The sequence below is a fragment of the Brienomyrus brachyistius genome, chromosome 13 (assembly GCF_023856365.1).
Source record: "Brienomyrus brachyistius isolate T26 chromosome 13, BBRACH_0.4, whole genome shotgun sequence".
Taxonomy (NCBI): domain Eukaryota; kingdom Metazoa; phylum Chordata; class Actinopteri; order Osteoglossiformes; family Mormyridae; genus Brienomyrus; species Brienomyrus brachyistius.
The window spans coordinates 12,536,974-12,556,842 of record NC_064545.1 but is presented as its reverse complement, the minus strand read 5'-3'; the positions used below and the strand labels follow the sequence as shown (position 1 = coordinate 12,556,842).

At 44.5% G+C, this 19,869-nt stretch overlaps 1 long non-coding RNA gene across 2 annotated transcripts; it reads right to left on the bottom strand.

Annotated features, from left to right (window-relative positions):
- Nucleotides 1-10,441: 10,441 nt before the first annotated feature.
- On the bottom strand, nt 10,442-17,187 carry LOC125706358 (uncharacterized). 2 transcript variants are annotated; one of them, XR_007381979.1, is made up of 3 exons: nt 17,110-17,187; nt 12,137-12,203; nt 10,442-10,507 (listed from the first exon to the last, which is right to left on the bottom strand). It is a non-coding gene; the product is annotated as an uncharacterized LOC125706358 (long non-coding RNA). The 2 variants fall into 2 exon arrangements; XR_007381980.1 differs by lacking the exon at nt 10,442-10,507 and adding an exon at nt 11,621-11,964.
- Between the last annotated feature and the right edge of the window lie 2,682 nt (nt 17,188-19,869).

The window sequence follows — 19,869 nt, the reverse complement described above, 5'->3', positions numbered from 1 at the left end:
GTCTGACTAGTGTTGTCATAGCGGAGATGAGGTCCTGAAGTTCAGGATAGCTCCAATCAGTACTAGCATTTAGCGTGATAAAGAGAGTGTTTTATTTTTCCTAAGTTATCAGTAATTTGCTTTTAATTTTCATGTTTTTTATTTCTTTTAAGTCTATTGTTTTAATCATGTGTTTAACTCCTATTCTCTCATGTCTTTTGAATTAGAATTTTCTTTGTATTCTGTACTGTAATGTTCTTATGTATAAAGCACTTTATGTGAATGACTGCAGTGTAGGAAAGGTGCTGTATAAATACACCTGTCTTGCCTTTTGGGAGAAATGATTCACTGCCAGTTTTTGGCGCCAAAGATGCCTGATGGGGATCATTTCTGAGCATTGAACTTTAGGCATGACACACAAGGAGAAGGCTTAGATCATCTTGTAGAAGGATTTTCTTCTGGATGTATGACTTGCTTTGTAAATAGATTAACTGGATGGTACCTATGCATACACCCCGCAAGCAGTTTTCAACTGGAGTATTTTTGGTGGAACATTTTCTCAATAAATATTTGGTGAATTAGAAATAATTATTCAAAACAATGACATTTTTTTTCTACCTTTTAAGCACTCACTCTTGTGTTAAAAATATGATGTAATTATTACACAAACAGAGTGCTTACAATATGAAAACAAATGGTTTTCGTGAATTTATGACGCCTACACATTATAGGTCAGGCTAATCGCTTTTAGCATATCCTCAATCTGTGGGTGTTTAAAAACAAAAAAGAAAAAAAAAACACATAAAGAGGCTGGTTTATTTGTGAATAGAGAAACTTTATTATCTTAAATCGCAAATATGCTACAAGCAGTAATCGGTAATCCATGATTCTGATGTCATTAAATGCCAATGCCAATTATGTGCTTTCTGCACATGTGTTATGTAACGCTCGACGCCCACGGAGAATCAAGGCGATACACGGTTAGCAGGGATGAGGAGGAGAGGCAGGGAGCTTAAACTTCACTGGCCTGGAACAGTGCTTCTTTTTTAAGGCCCATTATCATGTGCCTGTTCACGGATGACTTTCCCCCATATCTGCGGCACCCCCCCAGATCTACAGCACAAGCAGGGTTAAGTAATTACAGATCCACATCAACAGATGTGTGTGAGCATATAAATAGTAGTAGAATGATGAGTGGCGTTCCTGGCAGTGCTGTAAACCACTGCTTTTTCATGACAAAGGTGGTTGAGATATGATAATAATAATAATGCATTTGATTTGTACAGTGCTCTTCAAATGCTAGATGCTAGATCTGGGGCAGATTTGAGAGGAACCAAAACCCCAACCTGGCCACCATGCCTCCAGCAGTTTCTTAAGCAGTGTTTTGCATCTTGGTCCTCAAGGACCCCCAGACAGGGAACTGGGAGGAAGCAAAAACCTAGACTGGCTGGAAGTTCCTGAGGACCAGACACTGCTCTAAAGTGTGCTTTCCATGGCTGATCCTGTTCCCAGCACAGGAGGGTGAAATCAAGTAAAGGCATATTTCATTCTCTATCTGGAACTAGTTCCCTACAGCATGTAGGGCTGGTAATACGAACCATGCAGCTGAAAGTTTATGGAGATCACGCCAAGGTGCACCGCAATTCACAGCCCCACCAATGGGTGGTGTGCTTCTGCTGCTGCTCTGGGGCCTGTTGCAAGGTCACCATCTGCGCTAACTCTTCCTCTGAGTAATCCTGACGGCCATGTGGGTCTGACGCATTATGCTTTGGTCCTGTGTGTACAGGTTTCTTTTGCATCATTTCCCTGAAAGCTTGCGGCCAGCTCTTCATTATGATTTCTGCTTCCTATGCGCATCTTTATTTTAAATCCCGAAAATGCCTTTAAATGCAAAGCTGCCTCTGTTTATTTTTTTATTTTTTTAAACCTTGCTAGGCAGCATACATCCAGCTAATTTGGTCCCGGACTGGGATCCACTACTGCCAGCTCTGACTTCATGCCAAGCCTGTGAAGGGGTGCTCATGGAGCGACGGCATGTGGAGCGACGGCTGACTGAGCGGAGGCCTGAGGGCCGGCATTGGCGCCCTGCGGCCTCCACAGTGCGCCTGGTGAGCACAGCGCGGGAGGCACTGGAGCAGCCGGTGCGTAGGTTCCTGCATCATTCCTGTGCATCTGTTTGCATTTCCTGTGTCCAAAAGGCTAAGCATCATGACTGTGTTATGCAGTACCTTGGGAAAGGTAACCAAAGCCAGTTTCAGGCTATACAATATGTGAATTTTTATAGCTGGATATGAGAATGACACAGTTATTACAGTAGGGGTCCTCCTAGGACTTTGCACTTGGCAACCATTTGATTATAAGTGCAGCTGAATTTCCAGTGTAGTATTCTCTTTCACACTGTATGTCTCATCGTGTCTTTCACAGACTCTCTGTTTCTCACTGTATATCTCTTACATTGTGTGTCTCACTGCGTCTTTCTCACAATTTTTCTCCCATTGTATCTCTTATACTGCGTCTCACAGTGTCTATTACACAGCGTATCTCTGCCACTGTATATGTCTCCTACTCTGCCTCACTGTGTCTTTCACAGACTGTGTCTCTCACACTGTATATGTCTTACACTTTGTGTCTCTCTGTGTCTGTCATACAGTCTCTCACTGTATATCTCTTACAGTATTTTTTGCACAGTGTTTGTCTCACTGTATGTGTGTCTCATTGTGTCTTTCACACACTGTGTCTCTCTCACTGTATATCTCTTATACTGTGTGTGGGTTTCACTGACCTATCAACAATCCTGCTTCTCTCATTCATGATATTCTTGACATTCATTCTATTGGCAACAGATCCCAAAGAAAACATGGAGTAAGAACAGGAGCTTGGTGTTAATGTGATTCCCCCAGTCACCCGCAGGAGGAGCATTGTCACCGTTCTCCTCCGTTAATGTCAGACCGGGAGGAGCGGGCAGAGGCGCCGCTGGGCTCATCCTCGCTGTGCGTCCCAGGATGGCCACCAGCATGATGGAATGCGCTCTGTTACTCAGCTGCCTCCCTCCTACGCGCTCTGCTCCTGCGTTCCTCTGCTCCCCTGGAGCTCAGATGGTGAGCCGGCTTGGTCGGGCCGCTGTTTGGGGCGGGGGCAGCTCGCGGCGTGCAGGAAGTGCAGCTGGCTTTCGTCGGGTGTGAAGTCCCCCTTCCCCTCTGTCCGGGCAGCTGCCTCGAGCGACACCCCACACGTAGGACGTCGTCTCCCCGCCAAGCCAACAGGCTGCCCCCGCCCCCCCCCCCCCCCCCCCCGCCACATTCAGCGCTCGTTAACATGTGCCTTCCCCAGGGAGACAAGTGACGCTCGAATTACATTAATTCATAACGCCTGTTCCTTTAACTCGTAGCTTGATATTTGTTAAAAATAGCATTACCAATATTAACGAAATTCTTGCAGTTTGAATGCTCTGCTTCGGATGGCAGAAGTATGGAAAGGGACATGAAAGTATGGCTTTTTTTAAGGGTCTTTTTGCACTGCGGCAGTGGAGACGTCTTTAGGATGGGCTGCGTACAGTTTGGCTCCTGGCTTCTGAGTTGAGAAAGGAAGTGAGTCTGAAAGACACGGAAATTCTCTGGGCTCTGCGGACGCAGGACGCCATGGCTGAGCAGCCTCTCCTTTTGCAGCAGGGGGTGCTCTGGAAGAGCTGGGCATAATTATCCCCCCACCCTGCCCTGGGCTGGGTTACAAAGGTCAAACAAACTGTCCTCTGAGGCTTTTCTCTGGAACTGGTCCACTGAAAGCAGTAAAGTAAAGTGTCTCAGCTATGGCACACCACAATGCTACAGTAATCAGACTCTGTAAACCTGCAATTCAAATTTTTTTTGCCAAGAATTACCTATAATCTAGGCATCGGTTGGCAGACTACTTTAAATTAGCTGGTTGTTCGCACAATTTGTTTATGGTGTGTAACTTGTTCATATTCTAACCATTTCTATAGCCTGTACTGAGAAAGTGCTTATGGCAGTGTTTCCCAATCTGGTCCTCAGGGACCCACAATTGGTCCACATTTTTGCTCCCTCCCAGCTCCCAGTAGAGCAAAAACATGCACCGTCTGCGGGTCCCTGAGGACTGGATTGGGAAACGCTGGCCGATTGGTTATGAACAGAAGGATGGATGCTTTCTATAAAGTAATATGATGCGTATAGATATCCATCCATTTTCTGAAATCACGTAATCCCAAATTAGACTCACCAGTTAACCTGTCCTGCACACCTTTGGACCGTGGGAGAAAACCAGAGCCCTCGGCAAAAACACACACTAGACCCAGTACCTTCTTGCTGTGAGGCAGCATCGCTTATCACTGTGCCACTGCGCCACTGCACCGTCCGCATAGCAATGTTTAAGGGAATACTGTACATGTATGGTATGCTAAATCAATCAGACATGTATCCATACACCTTCCAACTGCTAATAAATCTAAAAGACAAAGGTGGAAAGTTCATGTCCAGAAACTACAAATCCAGACCAAGATTTTGTTTCAAACAACTGGTTGAGTATAAAGAGTCACATTTACAGAGAGCTCAGCTGGTTGCTTGAAACGAAAGTTTTGGTATGGATTTTTACTTCCTGGACCTGAATTTCCAACCTTTGCAAAAAGAGGTAAGTAAGAACATTGCTGTTATTTCAGGATTGAGGTGGTGCGATTCACACATGCGTGTCGTGGCAGTGAAGATTTCACCGGGGCACATGTGAAGAGTAAATGAGTAAATGATGTCTGCATGGGGGGGGGGTGCGTTTGCTCAGCTGACGGGGGCCACTCTACCTCCAGCCAGCCCGGCGGCACGTGCCCTCATGAGCTTGATGTGAGGAGACCGTCTGTCTCACACAGCCGAATCCTTTCATCAGCACGTGACCCGTAAAACATTCTGGCTGGTCCCGGAGGCCCATTCCCGGGTGCTAGGCCCAATTCAGTTTATAGCTGACATAACGCGCCATTTACACTGCTATGCTGGACACTCTTAGTGACAGAGCAGGAGATGTGCAATGAGAGTGATGCATACGGAGGCCACCAGTCGGTTGTGATGGCACCACAGCATGGCAGAATAACGGCATTAAACACTAACAATCGATAAGCCCTGGCTGAAGCCATTGAATGTCTCTGACTATTTCATAAGAAATGCATTTTTAATTGCTTATAGCAAGTCACTTTTCGTCCAGCAATAGCACCTCTGCATGGTGTCCAGAATGACCCCCTCAAGGGCGTGCAGCATCGCGGGGACTAAACCACGCTGACTTGTTCAAGGCTGAGATAGGTGATTCAGAAAGGGTTGCCATGGTGTATCCATGGAAACATCCTACACTGTTCTCTGGGAGTTGAAGGTAACACCCACTCCTCATTGTTCACTTTCTGTGATGCATATTCAGTCACAGAAAAGCCATTACAAAATGTTTTATCACTCTACCAGTTCCTGTATCCGTCTTTATGTCCTTGCCTCCTTTTGAATATGTCAAACGCACATATAACTTTGCACCTCTGGTCTGCCTTTCAGGTGAATGTAAATACGCCGATGGCCTTGCATTCTTAATGTTATCACGGCGCACTGAGATAAACGATAGCGCTGCTTTAAAGTGGTTTAAGTCTGGTATGATGGGCTGCCGTAGGCCAGTGAAGAAAAGCTATTGTCATTTTCTGTGGAGCAACATGAGGTGAAAGCAGCAGATATCAATTTTATGGCCCAAAGGAGCTTCCTGTAAAGAGGCCAAAACTGATATATGGAACCAGGTGTTATATGCATTAACAGCAGACACGTGTGTGTGCGCATGCATGTGTTTGTGTGTGTGTGTGTGTGTGTGTGTGTGTGTGTGTGTGGTGGTGGGGGGGGCTGAGCACCTGTCTCTTTTCACCAGATCCAATGAAAGTGCTCCCCCGTTTGAAGTGCTCTTTGTTGATGACTGACGATCACACAAAATCTCTTGAGCTGGACCCCCCCGGTCAGTCTCACCCCCCATTTTCAGCACCTTCCCCTCCCCTCTGTGAACGCCACTAATTACCAGTATATTTAATTTAGCTTTGATGCATGTGCTCCTATGACCTTTTATATAAGTGGACAAATCATCGATGTGAGTGTGACCTGTCATGAAAATACTCCTTATTACTGTTTATTTATCGTGTATTATTTAATGTTTTTTTCACAGGGCAGGGTGGGGAAGCTTGTGTGAGATCGCGCTGCCCACTGGCAGTTGATAGCATCTGAAATAAATTCACAGACCTCAAACAGAGACAGACATTGGCTTAAAAAGACAACCTGTTGGCTTTTATTGTGATCTTTTGAACAGCAGCTATTATACAGACGAGCTGAACAGACACACATATTACTGCAGTGATGGCTGTCCTTGGAGGCTGGCTGGCTTTGAGGAGGTCCTCGCTGATCCTTCCTGGGGAGGCAGTGGGGGCCGGTGCAGAGGCCTGGGACCGTGAGGTAGACTGTGACTTGTTGTCAAGGAGTCGTATTTAAAACAACAAAATCACTAGTCTTCCACATTGTCCAGGGCCAAAGTGACATAGGTGGAATGAAATGTTTCAGGCACAGAATGTGCAAGGCGATTAACATAATGGTGAGTTTATCAGCTGAAGGTGGATCCTCTTAGTCTGTCAGTGTGTCGGAGTGGCAGCTTCAGATTGCTTACCGTCAGCTGGCGATCCTTCCAGCTTTCTCTGGCTCCTGTTATTTCGGTTCAGACTCCTACATTGAAAGCTTTTCTATTATACGTATGAATAGAAAAACAGCCGACATTCTGGACAGATTCATTCAGAATGTCCCTCACTCTTCCCATCACGCATCCCGCACTGGGTCACAGGGAGCCTGTCCAGGGCGGCACGTGGCAGGGCTACATGCCAGAGGGAGTGCTGGCACATCACAGGACTGTTTTACATTTTTAGAATATGTTGCAAAAGTACTGAAAATGGGAAAGTTTATAATGGACACTAAAGTCTGTTACAAATACGTTTCAACATTTAAGTTAAACCTTAAAATGCTTGTATGGATGTGTCCCTGTTTTGGTGCTATCGGATTACCACTGGATCTATCAAACTGGCATCCAAGCTCCGGTTAACCATGGAAGCTAAACGCTTCCCCACTGCCTGTCTTCCACAGGAGACTGGTTTATAAAGCCACACCGCCTGGTGTCCGCATGCCCTGTCCAATAGTCCGTCTGCCAGGTTACTGCCCATGCGCTTCCATCTCCAGGGGCTGCCACCCGCATTCTCTCCCTCCAGATACACTGAGTCCCAGGAAATTGGAGGATGCGGCTGATTTAATCACTGGGTTTCCAGTTTAATAAAGCAGATTTCCGGGAAGGGGGTGACCCAGGGAGATGCGGAACCCCGTGCCGGTGTCCAGCCTGTGCTGTGAAAGACCCCGGTTGTAAACGGAAAGGCAAACCCCATTTATTATCCATCCAATACAGCCAGAGACACACAGGTATCCACGGTGATGTGGTGACCCGCAAATCCCACTCCAGATTTGAGCGTAATGAAAAGGCCACGGAATCCATCCAAAATCCACCAGCGTTTGTTTCGCAGAGCATCAGATGCAATGTTTATGGCTGTCACATGACCAAAGGGATCTACCAGGCTTCCTGCGATGGCCTGTTTCGGCAGTGGAAGCAAAGCCGAAATGTAGAGAATGACGCGTGGTGGTAATCGGGCCCATGTGCCTGTTTGACGTGAGCGCGACACGCCGCTGGAAGGCATCTAGGAGCAGAGACGCCGACAAGGAAGTCAAGAGCTGCTAACGATGCGTTTAAACGCTGTTTCAATTAACAGCCAGAATGAAGTCACCATCTGGGAAAAAATGTAGCTGATGGAGAAGGACGTGTGGGCTGCTGGCTGCGGTCCCCGGCCCTACGGTGGCCTTCTAGGGACACGCCGTGGTGTGAGAGGCGGGGAATGAATTGGCCCTCTCACCTGCAGCCTGACACGGTCCAAGGGTGATATTTCATGTGCACTGAGACACAAGCCCTGCCTACGCCTCATACAAACGCACGCACAAACGTGGCCGTCTGGGACTTGCGATCGCCCAGTAGCGTGAGTGATTCAATGAGAACGCGAGAGGCCTTGAGCTCTTTGTCAGCTCCCACGGAGAACATTACATACTCCCATTCATGGCCCCATCTCTTTTCACTGCTACTTTGCAGAAAACACAAATATATTTCTCAGGGTTGATAGTGATGAATTGGACTGCTTTTTAGTTTAGGCGGTCAGTTTTATGCCTGTTCAAAAATTCAAAAGTGTGCAAATTAACCTCTCCCCCAGGTTTATCGCAGCCTGTCTAATTCAGAACCTGCATAAAAACTCACACGACCCGCACAGACTTCCGTCGTTCCACTTAGTAGCCAAACTCCACAGCTACATCTACAGAGGTCCATCATGAAGACGGAGTAGCTCCTTCTTCTGTGTGTCCAAATGACTAACGTGTGCTTGCATTTCCTGCGCCTGTGTGGGCATTAGTGCCTGCAGGCGCCCATGTGCGTGTCCAGTCCCCACTTGACGGTCCCGTAGGGGGCTACCGGCTGCACTGGGCCACCCTGACCCTCGACGGCTCGGGTTACGCCCATTCATTTTGTATAAGGCCCTGCTTGGGCTAGCACACACAAAGAGACCCTAACAAAAGGCTGGAACCGTGACGAGCTGCCATTGTAGGGAGTGACAACACAATTCTCTTCTCTTAAGGGAAGGGTCATTAGTAACTTAGGCTGGTAATATATTACTTTAGAAACCAGACTGTGAAGGGGAAATTAGCTTGGATCGAATATGTTTTTCTTATTATTATTATATTAGTTAAAATAGGTCGTCTGTCAGTTTTCCGAGGGGAAAGTCTGCCTCTGTATATATTTTTATATTTACTCAAGGTTCCCAGAAAAAAATCAAAGAGAAAAGCAGCACTAGTCTGCAGCAGCTTGTTCTTACCTATAGTCACTTTCTTGGTAAAAATTATAGTCGGACTCTGAATAGTAATGCATTATTAAAGTGCGTTAAACGATGCTCTGTGCTTGAGATGGGTGCCTTTCAGTTCAGTTCGTATAATTAGAGATGTGGAAAAGTGTCTCGGCAACGGGAAACGACTTTGAATTCTGTCCCCGTGTCGGCTAAACGAAGACTGATTCTCAATTAAAGTGCCAGCACCTCATGGTCTCAAATTATTTGTTTAATTAGCCCCCCCCCCCTCCCCAGCAGATAGACATACAGTAATAATCAATGTTCAGATGTGTTTTCTTCTTTTCCTTCAGATAAAATGGACATACCTTGAAGGTACATGACAGGTCATTTCCTTTTTAATTAGAAAAATAAGTATGTTCACATCATCTTGGACTTAAGAAGTCACAAGGACTTATAAATCCGCGGTATGAATTTGCACTTCAAGGTAGGGTCTATATTTGATAAAAATTCATGCTCCCTCCCCCAACGTCATGGTACCAGAGTCCCCCACGGCGCATTGCGGAGGGCTGACCGATGGTCAATTTGCATAATCGCTTCACACTCCTCAATCTCATATCCTGCTTTCATCACAGGTGGAAGGAGGGTGGTGATGATCGACATGCTGGAGCCCAAGTTAAAACTTGGTTGATCTTGAGTTTCAACCTTCTATATTACGGTGTCCCCTGAACTACCACAATGCACCACAATGCACCTATGGCGTCCGGCATGCACAACACCCAACCAAGCCTCTGGGCTAATTTCGTCGCCATGCTAACCACTTTAATCCAAACGCACATTTTCGGGAATCATTTTTGCCTCAAACAATTAAAACCACAAAACTGTCACAGCAACAAACCACATCAAATTCAGCAGGCGCTGTCGCATATTTGAGACTGTGGATCTCCTTCTCAGAAGAAATGAGATGAAATAGCTAATGAGTGACAGAATCCCACTTTGCATTTCCCTATCAGCCTTGCTGCGAAGGCAGGAGCTATGCCAACCATCTTGGCTCTGTGACTGAATTCCCCCTGGAGAGGAGTCCTGCTTACCATAGAAGAGATTTATACTACCTGCCTTGACAGGAATGTGCTCTTCAGAGATCAGAAAACGATCTATCCTCGTTTGCTTGCTTTTTTATCAAATAAGAGTGATTTTTTTTATCCATTTATTGTAAATGCAATATTATTTGAGTACAAACACAAGTAACCTGGCCCTGGCTCTGTTCAGAAACACCACTACCACCCTTAACTATTCGTTTCCCCAGCACAGATGTGAATTCTACTTGCTGGTAGACCGTTGTTTTTTGGTGAATCTCCACTGTTACTCCTTATCCCTCCACCTTCAGGGAAAATAATAGTATCATTTGTATGACATAGCAGCTCTGTTCTAAAATGCTAATATTTCAGCCATTAGTCAGTGAATTCCCATATTCTACTGAGGCACTGTGGAGGTTCAGCGAGCAGTGCGAATAACAGAAGTGGGAACTTCATGGTTCCCCTTGCTTCCAGGAAGAGGTGCAGGACTACTGGAGGGAGGGGGTCATTTCCACAGGCACCAAAGGGACGCTCTCTGTGGGGGAGGGGAAATGGGGGTGGGGGGGACAGGGCTCCTCAGGCCACACCCCCTTTAGAGTCCAGACACTCACCGGCACCAAGCAGAATTCATGATAGCAAATTCGATTAGCAGAGAAGGCCGGCATAGTACACAGTCTTTCACGGACCGGCCCTCCCCATTTCCCTCTATAAATGGCTGATGTAGCTGCTCAGAGTGAACAAGGCGTCTCTATTTCCGCTCATCGAAGACAAATGCAGGACGATACGTATTTTTTTGTCATTCATCACCGACTAAGGTGCGATATGTGGTGGTAGATGACGAGCTTGTTGTTGCTGTAATCAGGCGATGGAAGAACGAGTCTGTCAGTCAACAAAGCAGACAGATTTTCAATAATGAAGGCTGGTGAGACTGTATGATTTGCGGTAATTGCTTTGACTGGGGCTAGCTTAGCCGCACTTAATTACCTAAGCATTGTTTTTCTCCCAGCATCCCTCTGGAGAATTGCCTTTCATTTTTCTTTTTTTATGCGCTGCAGGAATCGGAGGCTTGCGCTGGTCCTAGTTTTTCCCTGGGTCTCTCTGCTCGTCACTCTGCCGGTCATCTGGGAGGGACAGTGATGCCACGGCCGATGGCTACCTTGTGTCCGTACTTGGCTGCCGACTCTTACTGTTTCACCTAGAACTTCCTTGTACGGTGAAAAATCCAACGTAAAATCCGGTCACACACACCCACCCACTATCACAGCGGCAAATGTTTTTCTTTCAGTTATTTCAGAAGGACACTCCGCCATAAATCCTGCGTCTTTTACACTGCGTGGAGCAGAAGCCCGACCTCTGAAACGTGCTGCATTGTGATGCGTGCTAATTCATGCGCTCAAAAGCAAGCAGCACAGGTTGCAACGGCTGCGCTGACAGCTCCCCATGCATTTGCTCACACACCAATGCATTTAAAGGCACCACCGCATGTACAGACAGAGTGGCAGAGAGGGAAGGGTGACTGCAGGGGAGCTAACATAGATGAGTGAGTATGTGTGTGTGTGTGTGTGTGTGTGTGTGGGGGGGGCATATTCAATGAAGGCAGTATGGACTGCTTAGAACGTTTCTAAAGGACGTAAGACCCCCAGGGTGAGGCACATGGAGTGAGCACTTGTTTGCGAGGGGGTGCAGTGTGGTGACCTCCTGAGGGGAGTAAGTGAGCAGAGGGGTTTTTTTGGGGGTGGGATGACTTAGACCCCTTGCTGGGCACCACTCTACGACTCAGTCTGGGATCACGCCCGCCCTCCTTCCATACACTGTGGCGAATGCTCATCCTCCTGCTTCCTGACAATTACCCTATTTTTTTTGGACTGGCATCAGCTTCGCACCGGCCTTTGTGTATCCAAGTGCTGATTTGTACAAAAAGCCCTAGCAACGCAAGGACGGCGCCTAGACGCCACACCTGTTCCATCTGTGCAGCCACTTCCTGTTGAGCGCCTGTTACCAAAGCAACCGAAAATAAGCCTGGTCAGAAAAAAGGACTCCAGTTCTGAACAGCGCGTTTCTAAATAATCAGGCTCAAAAATTCTAATAGAATTTTTTCCTTTTGCTGCAGATGCACTCTGATAAAAAAATTTTCTGAAAGGTTTACGGTGTTGAATTTACTTACATTGCTGTCAGCAGGAAGTTCACAGGATTCAGAGAATACTGCGTGCACTTCTTCTTCTGCCATGAATCTTAAAACATAAGCAGGGACAATGAGGTAAGTCTACAGTACATACAGTATAAAGCACACCAAACATCAGACACGCAAAGCAGCAAGAAAAGGTTGCTGTGGATCTGCGAGGGGAAAAAGCGTACAGTTTAAAAAGTACGAGTTGGCTGACACAGACCTTTTACGTTGCAAGAATACACCTGAAACCAGGCTGCTGGAAACCACTTCCTTCCCTGTGATTTAATTTTATAATCTCTCAGCACAGTAACTCTCTCAGTCCTACTCTAGGCTGTTGCTAGGCAAGGTTCCTTCAGCATCTCAAGAGGAGCGTTCTGTCTGGGAACACAACTGGGGTCTCTCTAACTCCTCAGGAAACCCCCAGCTATGAAACACCCATGACTTATGAGCAGAGATCCCAGGAAAGGGACCTGAATGCCACATTTAGCCATTCAGCTCCAAATCCAGCAGCTCAGACTCTTCCTGTGTCTGCATCAAAAAGCTCATCGCTTGGCTACTTGTTGTCAATATGCCCACACTTTTATAACTTGTGCTGCTGCGTGTGGACCAGCCATCCCTGCTGAAATGATCTAGTCATTCACTTATTTGCTGACATCTTCCACTAGATGCCCCCCGTGCCCCTGGCAGAGTCACAAACCCCGGTTCTTTTTGCTGTTTGCCCCACATGGCCCCTCCTCTTACCAGTCCATCCACACACACACACACACACACACACACACACACACATGTAGGGTATACCTATCTTTATGGGGCCCGCTCATGCACTTCTATGGGAAAAATGCTAACGCTAACTATGACAACCTTAACTCCCACCCTGCCCTAACAATAACCATAAGTTACCAAGAAAAATACAAGAGTTTTGGCATTTTTAGTTTTTTCATAGCAGTCACAGATTTTTTTAAATAGAGTTTATTTTTTAAAATATTAGTTAACGGGATATTTATCCCGTTATGGGGACATTGTGTCCCCATAATGATAGGTATACCCGCTCACAGACACACACACACACACACACACTGGAATGACGTGACTTCTGCCTTGTTATTGTCAGCCTACCCCCTTTTCTCCCCATATGTGCCCCATCACAGAGCAGAGGTGCCTCTCTGTCCTCCCTGAGCTGAGGCTGAGGCTCACAGTTACGCCGGGTCCCCTGGGCCTAAATCCAAACTCTCACATAATTTTTTGCCAGAAAACAATGAGTCTTGGCATTCTGGGAAGGAGTGCACGGATGTGTCTGTCTCTGTGTGTCACCACACCTCCTGGTTTGGAGTCATGTCTGAGCCTGCTTTCCAGTACTAATTAATATGTAATTATCCTCTACAGGGGCAATGAGATCCCATCAAGGCCAGGAAAGGAGGGGCGATGGAACCCTAAAAGGGCAGCAAACAGCACCCCTAACAATTTGTTTGACTGTTATGACAAACCTTTAATATGCTTCCACGGATTTATAATGTCATGGCAAGTCGTTTTATGTGTTGCACAAAAACATCCTTCTGGGTACATTCGGTTCCCTACAAGGCAGTAAAAGAAAAAAAAAGAACATTATGAAGATTTGATCGTCTAAATTGTCAGCGAAGCAAATAAGGATGCAGCTCCCGTTTTCCCTGAAGTGGAAGGAACAAAGATTTCACCAAGAGTCTGGCTGCCAGCGGGATCGCTTCTCAGCCTGTCAGTAACTGCGCTGGCGCCCGAAGAGGGTGCGCAGTGCCGCGGAGGAGCCGGGCCCGAAGGCCACGTGCGAGCCTCCTCGGCGCCTCTCCTGTTGCTTTGGGTCTGCCTGATAACCGCGATTCGTGCAGCTGAAGGGAAGCGGATCAGCTGCAAATTCTACCCTGGTGCAATACACTGACCCTACTACTGAATATTAAAGGGAAATTCCTGTTCATTCAGCAATGCTGCGAAAAACATTTCTGGACGTTGCGAAAAAGATGCTTGAAGATGATGTCCGTGTAGAATTCACTCATAACCGTTTTAAAGTAATCTATAAAAATATCTACGAACAAAACTGTCAATCTGGGGAATACACGTCAGTGTCTCTTAAATACGTGCCAATAAATACCTTTTAGATAATAATCCTTAGAGAAAAGATAAACCACCGTCCCCTTATACTGTATAAGCACATATATTTAGCACATTTTCATAATGTACTTGACCTCTTGAAGAAAACCATTAAATGTTCCAATATCTGCATGCAACCTACTTCGACTACAAACAACTAAAGATGTAGCTATATTCCAGCGTTTTCATTGACTGTATTCGTCTGTTTCTGTAAAGTCAATTATTTTCATTCAGGCCGGAAGAAATAAATATTGCATGCAACGCATCGTAATTATAACGGCAAAATCTTAATGAATATCAGCAACATCGCAATACAACGATCAAAGTAAAATTCACAAGACTTTCCTTACTTTTTACAAGTCCAACACTACTCGTAAAGGAGAGACTAAAATGTTACTATTAAACTTTAACTGGTTTTTTGATAAGTTCACTCCTATAGCTGTTTGTACCCTTTATCAGTTTGTTGTTTAATATTTATTATCATTTTCCCTTTTTAAAAATGCAACATGAAAGTCACTTTTATCCCTAATAGCTCCTTTAGAGATTACTCATAGAAGCGAAGCTTATTCTGTTAATATTTTAATTTCACTTGATGATTCCAATGAAATACAGCATACTTCACTTCCTCGATGCTAACACGACGACAACTTTTAAAGCGAAAATCAAATAACTGAGAACTTCTGCTAAATAGTCGTCAAATTAAAATTTTAGCTGGTCTTTAGAAAGAACTTTATTTATCTAATGTATCCATTATGCGACACGCAATCTAGATATATGGCACAAAAGTATCTAAAAACGCATCTTCGAGGTGTATAATTTAAGACAGCCAGATTTTAGGTTGCGTGGGTGCGCAAGGTGTATATGTGTCAGGATCGTTTTGGAGAAGCGTGGGGGGAGGGCGTATTGGGTTCCAAATAAATCATTAATTTGATAAAATAGCCCAGGGAACTTGATTACCTACCTAGCCTTACTGAAAATGACTACCCCGATGCCCGGCGGTTCTTATCCCACTTGGTGTAACAGGAGCTGTCCAAACCTATGGTGCTGAAAACGGACGGGAATCCAGCGTTCTGACTATCCGCTGGAAGACATTTAAGGCGAGCCGTGTCGTTTTTTTCTGAGGTAAAATAACAAGGCTAATAAAGCCATGCATTAAAACTTTTACATTTTACACAGTCTGTTTAAAATAAAATCTCCTTGGTAAAAATGTCTTTTTAAACTGTTTGTTTTTTATATAAAAAATGCAAACGTTGCATTTTATATTATCATTATCATCATGATCATCATCATCATCATCATCATCAACAACAACAACAACAACAACAATAATAATAATAATAATAATAATAATAATAATAATAATAATAATAGCCTAAATTCCGTTTTCCATGAGTCGTGCTCATGAATAGCACAACTAATGTCGGCGATGCTGTTGACACTAAAAGCAGTTTTTATTATCAATGAGTCAATTACTAAAATGCTTTTTGAAATTTACCCAACAACCATAATCAAAATGAACATAATTGAGAGCTTGTGTGTCTGTGTGCTGGAATACCCTGCTTTGGATGTTCATATTTCGAATTCCGCTATAATTCCTACGAAATATAATTCATCATCAACATTAACGTAGTATTTAAATATTTCACGCTTGATGGGCATTACATATGCTTGTTTGATTTTGACTCCAAGAAGTTTGCCCTAATATAGATTTAAGATTAAAGGTATGCAGACCATTGAGGTCTTTATTGCCATGATAGTCTCCTTTAATTTTTTTTTCAGATTTAATAGTATTAAAAGACATAACCTTAATTATTCATAACACAAACAACGTAGGAGCTTGCTGACCTAGAAAATAAAAATGTAATCATCCGTGAAGACTCACAACTCAATCTATTACCATAAAACGTGACAGGAATATTCTTCGACCGAATTTCTTCTACTACTGCAACTACTCCAGTGATTTTAGACACTGGCATGATAGTCTCCTTTACACACACACTGGCATTACCACATACACGCACGTCGGTACCTCTGGATCCACAGTGCGGAAGGCGCCTGTTCACTGAGCAGCCACGTCTTTCAGTCTCGCTACATATTTAGGACATATTGAGGGGAAAAGTGACAACGAGCAATTTACAAGGACATCATGTGATATACCACAGAAAACACGTGGATTCAGCCGACAGGGCCGATATTGAATTTGTGAAGGGTAACTATAACAAAGTACTTTTTAAATCAAATTACAGTCATTCGATAAATACAACAGGCACGTTGTATTTGTGTGGGTGCTTTTGCTATAATCAATAGAAGCCTTGAATCCATTGTCATGACATTAATACGTTTATTTTAATGGCGCCTTGCACGGACAGTAATGATTACAAATGCTTCCTTGCACAAGGTCACCTAATTCTTTACAGTAAACGTATTTATTAGATTGCACTATATGACAACGTAAAATACACTGTTCCTTACTTCTGCGTCCACTGGGCATACGAACTGTAATTATACAATTCGTTTTTTGCATATATGTGATATAGAGGGATATGGAAAAATAACACAAGTTCAATAAGGCTGAAGAATTCCAGCATAAAGGTAAAATAAAGGATTAAATTGCATAGGTGAAAAGAAGAACTTCTGCATTCTACTTGTTGCTCTGTCCAGAATCCTTTCTATCATGAACTTCGACACTGCACCTTCTTTAGTGTTTGTAAGGATGTCATAGCCAAGGAGGATGCGGATATTCACTCGAAAGGCATAGCCACTAAAATCAAATGCTACAAACCTACTAAACTATACTTGCCTATAAAAATGTCGTCCTGGAAATCATTTCTGGAATGAAAATATTTTCTTACCTGTCGTATTCGGTTTGTGCTCGTCTCTTGTGTATCGCGTATATTATTTTAAGTTATTTGCTTGTGGCATATTCATGGTGCGTCTTCAGTGGGATGAAGATGCGTCGATCTGATTTGTGATGATCGCGAAAGGAGGATGTTTGGATAAAACGCAAAGCGAATCACATGGACGCGCGCCCTCCCCTCCCCCATTCTCTATCGCCCTTTCTCTCCATCCACTCGTCCTTTAACGCTGTCTTTCTCCCTGTCATCATTTAGAAAAATAAAGAGAGAGAGAAAAACAAAACGTAATTTTCTGGATGTCTGTATGTCTCCTTCTTCCTGCCGGCTGCTCGCAGCAGAAACCTTCGCTGGAGATGACAGCCCCTCTTTATGCCATGTGCTGAAACAAAAGCCACAGCTGCAATTTTAGCTAAAGCCCTGCCTCTTTAAAGCCCGGCTCGTCCCACAGGTGGCCTGTCAATTTCACAGCGGTCCATGAGGTCATCGCACGGAGGGGAGAGACCACCCTACTTTCAGAACAAAAGTCCCCGGGGACCTTATGGAGACGGGATGCAAATAAAAGCCTGCTCAAGCAATAATAATAATAATAATAATAATAATAATAATAATAATAATAAACAAACGCGTGCATTTCGGTTTCGTGCGAACAGTGTACCTTTCAATCAATGCGATCTCTCTGTTTGTACTTTTCCCAATCTCTTTTAGGCTCACATTTTTCAAATGATCTTCTGTATCGTAAAAGGAAGAATCGCGCTTTATTGGACAAAGTAGAGGTATAATTTGTCAGTTTACATATAGACTGGAATTCACATTTATTTGTAAATACATAGCTGTCATGCGTAGGAGAGATTTGAAAGGAGAATCTTGAGGAATCTCAATGTTCTTGCCATCCACAGAGAGCTGGTTCAGCGTCCGGTGGGTGGAGAGTGTGCAGTGGCCCCCATGGGGACTGTATATTAGAGGTTGTGGGAATGTGATTTGAAAACTTCCTTGTTTACAGTGAGCATTGGCAGTCATGTGAGGCAGCAGAGTGCTATAGGGGAGACGCCTATGTGATGGTTACAGTCCACCTGTGTCTTTGTAAGGAGAATCACACACACAACTCTACCTTCCACCTCAAATACAAGCGGGTGAGGAAAGTGTTATGGCAAACCTTTAGAAAAAGAATTTATTGTTATTGGCTAGTGACTGCTCATTGAAAACACAGGGCTGTCTGATGACTTGAGTGTGTATCTGAGTTCTGTGGCTATACGTTCTTGTTCAGTTGGCTTTCTGACAACCAGGTAGGGCTGACACACCAAAGACTCACCTGATCATTCAGAATCACCTGAATGCACTAAAATTGTTTGTGTTATGCCTTGCAAAGAAATACAGACTTTAAGCAAAGTGCTTCTTTAAATATGCTGATCTGTTTTAGTAGGAATAATTGGGCAGTACTTGGTTAGAGATGGTTTAAAAGCAGGACTGGATTTAAAATGTACCCTGGACTTTGGGGACCCCTACATCCCCACAGTAAACGGAATGTCCCACCATAAATTGTGCTGATGGCTGGGGTGTACCAGAGGGTCAGTCCAGCCCTGTATAAAACTGAATGATTCTGTCAATTAAAAACATTCTGTCAATTTAAAAAGCCATGTTCAGGTCTTCTTCTCTGTGGTGCCCTCAAGATGTTTCAGGGTCAGTCACCAGACAGGCATTATAAGGACATGGATACTCTGGCTAATTCAGGGGTCTACTTTATAAAGACTCCAAAACCTACTGTCAGGTAGCCATTTGGCCAAACCTACTGCATAACCCCCCCCACCCCAAAGCTCAGTAAATTTTATGGGCGTGGGACCTGTGTGTCTTCAGACACAAAGTGACATTTTGTCCAGGAGCCCTGGATTTATAGCTGTGCTCCTGGTCCTGTGATGGAGCCGACCATCTTGAGGACTTTTTGGGTGTTTGGTGGTACCAGAACCGATGTCGCTTCCACAGCAGACCACAGTATAGAGAAGGACTTAGTGCCACAATGGACTGATGAGTCATCCTGGCCAGCCTCCTCCAAAAGTGGTCTCTCCTCTACAGTGCTGCCGTGTCCCTCCTCCCAGTCCGATCTACCGTTCAACAGGATCCCCATGTACCTGTAGCACGGCACCACCTCCACTTTCAAAGGACATGACAATTATTCAGGATTTTTTTGGGTCAAAAAGAGCTCAATCTTTCCACGCTCACCAAATATGAGATTACTACAGCCTGGAGCACAGACGGCGTCACCAGCTTCACCCTGACGTGAACATGCCTCAAAAATATACATATATGTCAGTGGAGGTTATGACTAAATCACATACTTCACAATGTGACATCTTGCAGCAAAAATTATGTGCAATAGTATTTATGCATAATATTTCACAAAGGAGCAAGTTTTATTGAAGTGTATGATAACGAGTACCCGAAACACAATTGCATTAAATGATAAATAAATTAAGGCACTATTTTTCTGGGGATGACTGATATTAAATAAATGAAAATAATATATTACATAAAACTACACAAAGCAGTTAATTGCTGCATCATTTGAATGTGTTCCTGCACATTGTTTCCTTTCTGTGAAGCACTGAGTGAGAGGCTGCCAGTTCGGGTCGGGCTTTCCATTCGTGCAGAAGTGTGCGTGTTCTTTGAGGAATAAATCGCACCCGTTTAGCCGTGCATGTTCGAGAAAGAAGCCGTGATCTTACGCTAAATCTGATGGCGATATGAACTTTTCGACAGACACAG